This window comes from Lichenostomus cassidix, chromosome 1Aa, assembly GCF_008360975.1.
Source record: "Lichenostomus cassidix isolate B80296 chromosome 1Aa, HeHo_3.0, whole genome shotgun sequence".
NCBI lineage: Eukaryota > Metazoa > Chordata > Aves > Passeriformes > Meliphagidae > Lichenostomus > Lichenostomus cassidix.
Window position 1 is genome coordinate 15,903,711 of NC_139480.1, and position 8,020 is coordinate 15,911,730.

The 8,020-nt window shown below is 35.7% G+C and overlaps 1 long non-coding RNA gene across 1 annotated transcript; it reads right to left on the reverse strand.

Moving 5' to 3' along the window:
• Nucleotides 1-1,825: 1,825 nt before the first annotated feature.
• Nucleotides 1,826-7,341, reverse strand: LOC146443238 (uncharacterized). The gene is made up of 2 exons (XR_014855967.1): nucleotides 7,257-7,341; nucleotides 1,826-2,275 (listed from the first exon to the last, which is right to left on the reverse strand). It is a non-coding gene; the product is annotated as an uncharacterized LOC146443238 (long non-coding RNA).
• Between the last annotated feature and the right edge of the window lie 679 nt (nucleotides 7,342-8,020).

Sequence of the window (8,020 nt, forward strand, 5' to 3'; positions counted from 1 at the left end):
TCTTAGTGATTTTTTTCTGCTTGGATGGTTTATTCATGAACCCAGAAGTGTCTGTCATGGCTCTCTTGTCCCACCCTCAGAGCCAGCTGATATTTCTAAAATGAAGGAATGACTTTCAGTTGAAAAATTAGGGAACGCAAAATACTCCTTGGCTTACAAAAAATGGACAGATTCTTGGTGACTCGACTGTAACTTCACATCTAGAAATTCTGCACTTCACTAATCATCTTGAAAAAGCAAAGATAATCACTGAACACAGAAAACCATATTTCATTTACCTTAAAGGTATCAAGATTACTTGTAGATCAAACATTTAAATCTTACTAAAAATGTGAATTAACAAAAAAACCTAGGAACAGAGGAATTTTGACCTTGAGTACAGACCAGGAAGACAATTTATCTAGGATCTGCTGAAAACACTTCTTATCTTAGACTTTGGAGATATTCCTCCTAGGGAGCTCGAGAGAAGTGCAGGCATGATGTCTCTACTCCTTGATGTATTGTATCCAATCACTTTTTATTTCACAGTTCATTATCAAGAAACATTAATTTCTGTAAGAATGAAACCGACTTTCCACAGAAGCTTGCTTACACTAATAAAAGTGTAAAAGATAATTCAGATAAAGAATTACATGTATAGTTTTTTTATTCCCTGCGCATTTTGGCTGGAGATTTCAAAGAAAATTGAAATAAAAAGAAACAATCAGAGACATAAAAGCAAAGGGAAGGGTCTGCTGGTCTGTTAGAAACTGGTTTATGAATTAGCTTTACTGGTTAAATAGATAAGAATAAGTTTCAACTGTTGAGTTAAAAAACATATTTCAGTTGGTAATTAAAATTATTTTAATAAGAATACTTGAGGACCTTTTAAAAAGAATACTTTAGGGCTGTGCACTACTACACACAAGGAATTCTGGAGTCAGAATATCAGATGCTAAAAGTAATTCCTATATAAGCAAACACCATATTTTCTAAATAAGTTTGGATCATAGGTTTTAAAGCCCTAAGGTGCCTTCATAGTCTAAATACATGATTTCAAAGAACTCTCTGTCATTAATACAGGACAGAATTTTAGAAGACTCTTTCTTAGTTTGAAGAGCCTGTATAAGGCTGTATAACAGTTCTAGTATACATACAAGACAGAAAAAGATAAGAAAGTAAAATAAATTCTGTGTTGGTATGCAGACAAATTAGCACAAAGTAGAGTGCCAGAGCTTGGCCTCTGTTGCCAGGTTAAAAGGGGTTTTTTTTAATTTTTGGCATAATAGCACTACAGAAGTGATGAAGTGGTCCTCACCTTTTCCCCTGTACATTTATATATATATATATATATATATATACACAAGCACACTCCTTGCCAAAAATAAAATGAGAATACCTAATATAGGACTGTAGGACTGAAGCTCTTGTTTTCACCCTTATCCAAGATGTACAGAGACTTAACCTCTAAAAAAATTGAGTTTTTCTGTTTTCAAATTAAAATCCTGAAATAATTTTGCAGCCATACACGATCTATATAATTATTATTCAATGAAAATGTAAGATACTAGAAGTATCCTTTTATTGACTCATGTATTTAAAGATTCTCTGAGACTTTACTTCAGTGCAGTCATTACAAAAACACACTGGACACTGGCAGTCAGAAAGTCAGGAAGCCAGAAAGCATCTCCTCATTTTAAACTGAGACAGCATGAGACAAAGCAGGTGTTATTTTATGGGTATGAATTTTTAAATATTTCATGGGATGCGTAATGCATTATTCTAACAATGAAGGATATGCTTCTTTGTCTACAGATAAAAGTATGTAGAATTGAAGTAACCAGTATGAGCATAATTTCTTTATTGTTTGTAACATAATGGCAAGAGAAACAGCAGCTGCTGAATTGAGCCTTTCTTTATCTCCCAGTGGAATGAGGAGAATGAATGCAGATTTTGGGTTGAATTCTGTACACAAGCAAGTGATAACACCCAGTGTACAAACACTGCATCAGAAGAGGGCTTTCATACGACTATTATGTTTGGTGCCTTTTCAAAAGTGCATGACAGATACTGTAGAAAAACAGCTGCAGAATTTCTCTCTGTGATCAGATTAGTTATTTCTGTCAATAATGCAAATATAACCCAGCACACAGAGAGTTGCCTTGGGAAAGTGGAAACATTCCAGGGTTAAGCACCCTCTTTTCCAAGGGGGCCCAAGTTAAAATGCTGGGTTTGACACCAATTTTCTGTAGGACTCCAGGCTATTCATGTACTTCCTCTGCTCTGACTGTAATATCTGTAGAAAGAAGAGAGAATACTGACTCACCTACCTCAAAGGCAAACTAAAGATTAATTAGTTTGTGCTTGTATAGAGCTTTGAAAATGTCAAGGCCATATAACTACTGTTAAATAAATGGCAAAAAGTCAGATTGGACAAGTACAGAGCAGGACTGCAAGAGGTTTATCATTGTATCTTAGCAGTTATATTTAACACTCTCCAGAAAAGATTTCTTATAGTAGATATAGGTATTTAGAAGAAAAGTATAGAGCTGTTTTATAGAAGTATTTCTTCAGTGAATGTAAAAGGAAATGATAGAGCCAGCACAAATTTTAACTTTTCTGAACTTTTAAATTCAGCAGGGCTATATGTCAGTGCTTTATCTCAATTGGTTCATCCTTTTCTGAAATAGTATTCAAATACTCCAGTATAATACATCTGGAAAGGTAAAGTTGCAATGCTGCACAGATATTTAAAGAAAAACAGAAAGGGTGAAACCCAAATTAGAAACTGAGGTCATTGCAAACGTTACATTTGGAGTGCTGCTGGTGAGGAAGGGAACATAAGATTTGTGAAAGAATACAAGTTCTTAAAAATAGAAATCAAGCCATATTTTCCCATTTAAAATTACTGGTTTTGCAGAACTATGACCTCTGTACCAGTATGATAAATTATGAGCTACACATAATTATGTGTACGTGTGACTTCAGAAGGACATCACCTCTCACATAATCCAGACAAAGTTCTTGCATTTTAGAGTTATCTGTACATAAACACCTTCCTACACATAAACAAAGGCAGTGGGTAGATTTACAGTGTAAGCAGACAATTCCACTTGATTAATTGGATTCACATGAGAGGGAACTTAAAAGACAAAAAACTTATTTTTGCTAAATCTTTATTCTACCATTTGTTATAAACTCACTTAATCTCTGCAGACTGATATTGAAGTTCTCCATATCTACAGGTTTTCAAAGTTAAAACCTCACCAAGGGCAAAACTCACCAGCAACATATCTAAGACTGGCAGGAGAGCTGAATGATAGCAAGGCAAAAACGTAGAAGTAATAACTGTGGAGCAGAGCAGGGAGCATAACACTCCCACAAATGCACCAGATTCCACAAAATCATCACTCCTAACACTACACCCACTGACACTTACCCCATGATTATCTTCTCAGGTTATATTCCTCCTGAGCATCCTGAATGTTTGATTTATTTGCACTATTAATTTATCCATCCCACCTGTGATCTCTTGGATATTTAATTGATTGCTCTTAATTGATCTGGCCATCTGTGATATCTTAGTCATTTAATTGATTGTTTTTATTGATCTAAACACCTTGCAGCTTTATTGTCACCTAGATGGATCAAAAGTCACTGGCTGATATAATTTATATCTCTTAATTCTTAGTATGCATCTATGCACTGTCATCTTCTGAGGGAGATGGGGCAGAGGAGGAAAACCAACACCTGAAGTCTCATTATGTTCTAAGCTGTCTGGCCATGAGTTGGATGGCATAAACCCCACTGATTTCAGTGACACTTCTCCTAGCTACTTGGGCATCAGGGCATTCATTCTCTTCCTGGAATACAGGCTTTATTCAAATAAAACATGAACAATAAAAGAAAATTAAAAGAAAATAATTATGCATAACAACAAGATTTGCAGCACAGTGGTAAATCTCTCTTTTATCCTGACCTGCAATGCGAGTAAATTACATCAAGTTCTCTTTTAAGAAAGCTTCAGCCCAGCAGTCAAGCACTACTGACAAGGAAAGTGTCATTGCTGATTTTAGCTCTCCCACAACAGAGGCACCACTTCTAATAGTGGATGTCATAATGGTATTCTGAATAATGAATGACATAAAGGGTATCTTTTTCACTTAATAAGCCTTTGGGCACAGAATTAAAGACATAGGAGATTATACCTGATATAGCAAATTATATGTAAAAGTGAAATTTTATGTAAAGTTATGTAAAATATATGTAAAATAGATGAGAATCTTGTTCTGGCTGGGACACTCAGATGTAATCTATAAAATGTGACAGCTCTGGTGAAGGCAGACAAGAAATTTGTAGGAATTAGAAAAGGACTTGATGGTTTCCTTTAACAAGAAAGTATTTGAAGTACTTTACGTGGTACCCTGGACATGTCTGTCTATTGCCTAATTATAGCAATTCCTAATCCAGCAGTTAGTAAAGTAATAGAGAAAAAGAAGAGAAGGAATTAGTTCATAGCAATCTTTTACCTCCTCTGCTCCATGCTTGGAGCCTCAAATCAGTAGGACCTGAAAGTAAACGAATAGAAGGAGACAAGCAATGCAGAAAACAGAGAGGAAGAACTGAAATAGGTTCACAGTGATGGATAGCAATCCCCAAAGAGGAAAGAAAACCACAAAAGAGAAGGTTTTAGTCATGGGTGCAGACTTAAAGCTAAGGTAAGTCAGTAAAATTGCAGTGGAGATCTCAAAAGCAGGGAAAATCAGAAAAATAAATCATAGAAAATCAATATTGAGAGTAGCAAAGATAGAGCAGATCACAACACACATAAAAATTTTTATCTTCCATCTGACTCTTGGTTCACAAATTCTGTAGCACAACTCTGACACTTACCAGCACTGGAAACCTCACTGGAAGGAGGAAATCCAGAGGAGATAAGGGTTCTTAGCTACCTAGCTGCCAGTTGTGCCTGAAAACTCTCTGTCTGGGGTAAGTCTTTTCTGTCGTCATATTGTTACTCTTAACATACCATTACTGTCCTGCCAGGAATCCTGCATTCCATGGAAGAGTAACATATTGTTTGACAAAATTGTCTTTCCATTAACTTTGATTTTTTTGTGTGTTTGCCAGTGTTTTCTAACTAGAAGATCTGCAACTAAAAACTTTCTAATCCACCTATTTCAGAACACTTGCTTTTCCTGTTTTTCTCACTGTAATTTTTTCTTTCTACTGGTGCATGGCCAGACTGAAATGTGTTTATCTTGACTACAGAAACATACCACCACAAGCATTCAAGCATAAAAAGTCTACTTTCTGACAGTGCCCTAACAAATGCATAACAATGTACATATTTAAGAAGAAAATTAGTCAAAAAGTTTAAAATGGAAAATAAGATCAAACCCCTAATAAAATAAAATACTTAATTTTACAGTTTTCTGTGTAGGAAAATGTATGAAAGAATCTACCTGAGCAGTGTTCATCAAATAGTCACACCATATAATTTCTCCCTGAGAAAATAATAAAACTCAACGCAAATGTAAGATAAATAAAAAATAATCCATTCAATTGATAAAACTGATGTCTGTCTGTACTTTTCATCCTGGATCTGTGCACTCATAAATTGCATGAGCTATAAAATATACCTAGTTCAGTGTATTTCATCCTTTAATAAGCTATGTAACAACTCCTTCCTGTCTTTGGAGCTCTGTCCTTCTGCATGGCACTCCATTTCCAACTTGACAACCAAGTGTCACAGGACATTCCTGCAAAGGCATGAGGAATAAGTGGCAGATTGGACAACATGTCCCAAACTGTTCAAGAGGTTCATTTTAGTTTCATTTTATTCTAAAAGCATTAACCAAACCAGTCAGTTTCTTCACAGTTCCACTGAATGTACATCTCCCTGCAAGCTGCCACAGCTGCCTTGAAAATTCCCCTTGCTACTGGCAGTGTAACTTCTTTACTACATGCCCAGCACTGCAGCACTCCATGAGATTTACTCTTACCAAGGGCATATTGAGTTGTTGAGCAACACACTGCTCCTCAAGTGCCCAGTGGACATCATCCCACAGTGCTTCAAGACTCACCTGCACATCCAAGCCTGGTCATGATGGGCCTGCCACCTGTGTGGCTTCAAGAACACCAGCCCATGGACCACTGGTGTGAAGAAAGTGACCACTGTGACCAAAAACATCTGCCTGACTTGCCTTATCCAAGCAAAAGTGAATTTCAAAAGCCATAGTGCAGTTTCCTAGTAACTGGAAAAGTACACTACATCTAGGTCAATACCAGAATGTCCTAATCTGACATATAGAACTGAATCCTTTCCCTCTAAGACCTGAATCTTGTCTCAAGGTTGCCTGGGCTCAGGCTTGATTTAAGTTTGGCAGCTCTGATTTGGATGTGAATACAAGCTCATACTCACACTCAACAGACAATAGCTTATTGCAGCTACTGATGTTGACAGTTCACTGTTCAGCAGCATCTGATATGCATCAGTCCTGAATGTGACTCCTGGCCAAAGTAAAACACATTTTCCTCTGTTAATGAATTTTTAATATGTTCAATCCAATTTTACAATCCAGTATAATTCTAGTACCTATCTGGCAATGTTCAGAGAAAAAAAAAGAAAACAAAACTCATAAAAATTTATATTTTGTCATCTGTCTTTCTTGGTTACATAATTTTTCCTCAGACAGTGGAAAAAGCTCTGTTTGAAATATAGACATTTGCTTACCTCTATTTCACACAGCTTTAATCTCTTGGTTTTCTCACCCACATTGTCCTCTCTCTCAATTCCTAGATTTCATCTCCATGTTAAACACCATGAAATGTTATTTGGTGGTGAATTGTGTCTCATTATTTTAATTACAAATAGGTTTGTTAATGGCTATTGTAGAAAAACACTTTAAAAGCAGGAAAGATGGTTAACACAGTCAAATTGCTATCGATCTAGCAATATCTAACTTGTGCCATAAGAAAAGTTAAATTTGAAACAAAGCTTTTGAGAAGGCTAGCAGTTGAGAGGTCAGTGTTTTCAGGGCAGAATGATCTTGGAGACAGACAGCAAAGTAAACCACTCTGTAGATTAACCAACCCTCTGCACTCTGCCTCTTGTCTTTAGGGACAATTTATCAGACTCATATAAGCTTCATCTGTTTTTTCCTTCAGGGAGAAGATCAAGTATAGTGATAATTAAATCTTCAACAAAGCTTTAAATTGTCTTTGTTACAAATAAAATGGTGAATCTGTTCTTCGTTCTTATTCAGCAGACCTACCTGCTGAGCTCAAATCCACATCTCCCCAAAAAAAGTTTTTTCATTTTATGTGATCCATCTAATTTCTTGACAAGAATTAGATTTCTATGAGGAAATACAGTGATGTATTTAAATGTTTTTAAGTAAAAATACCTAAATTTGGCTTTTCTCATAATATTCCAATTTTCACAGTTATTACTTAGAAACTGAATTTCAGATAAGAAACAATGATACATAAATTACAAAGTAAAAATAATTATTTTTTTAAATTTTCCTCTTTAGAGAAACACAATATAAATTCACCAGCCACCTCTAACAGAAATTGGATTTCTATTTTCTTTAACTTTACAGCACTTATTCCATAGTGCACATTTTGCCAGCAGATCTGCTATACATCTTTATCCCTTTTTTTCTACCTCCCCTCTTCTTATATTGTGACTTAGGCTGTCAAGATGTTAAAGCCACACACTTTATTAGTCTGCATTTCAAATAATAGTTTTTTCTTTGTCTTGCCCCTTAGGCTTTTTAAGACGAAAGCAGGAGTGAATATTACTTTATAGAAAGGAAATAATTTACACTTGAAGCCATGTGGTGGAAATGTTACAGTGGAAGCCTTGGACTGATTAGATTGTTTCAAAGCTTTTCTGTGACTTTGATTGATTGAATTTGCCCATGGCACTCCTAGTGGTAATGATACTGTGATTATTTGAGCAGCAAGTAACTTAAGGATAGACTGAGCACATTAACTTTGAATTTCCTAGCTTTCAGCATTTTGCATTTTCCAC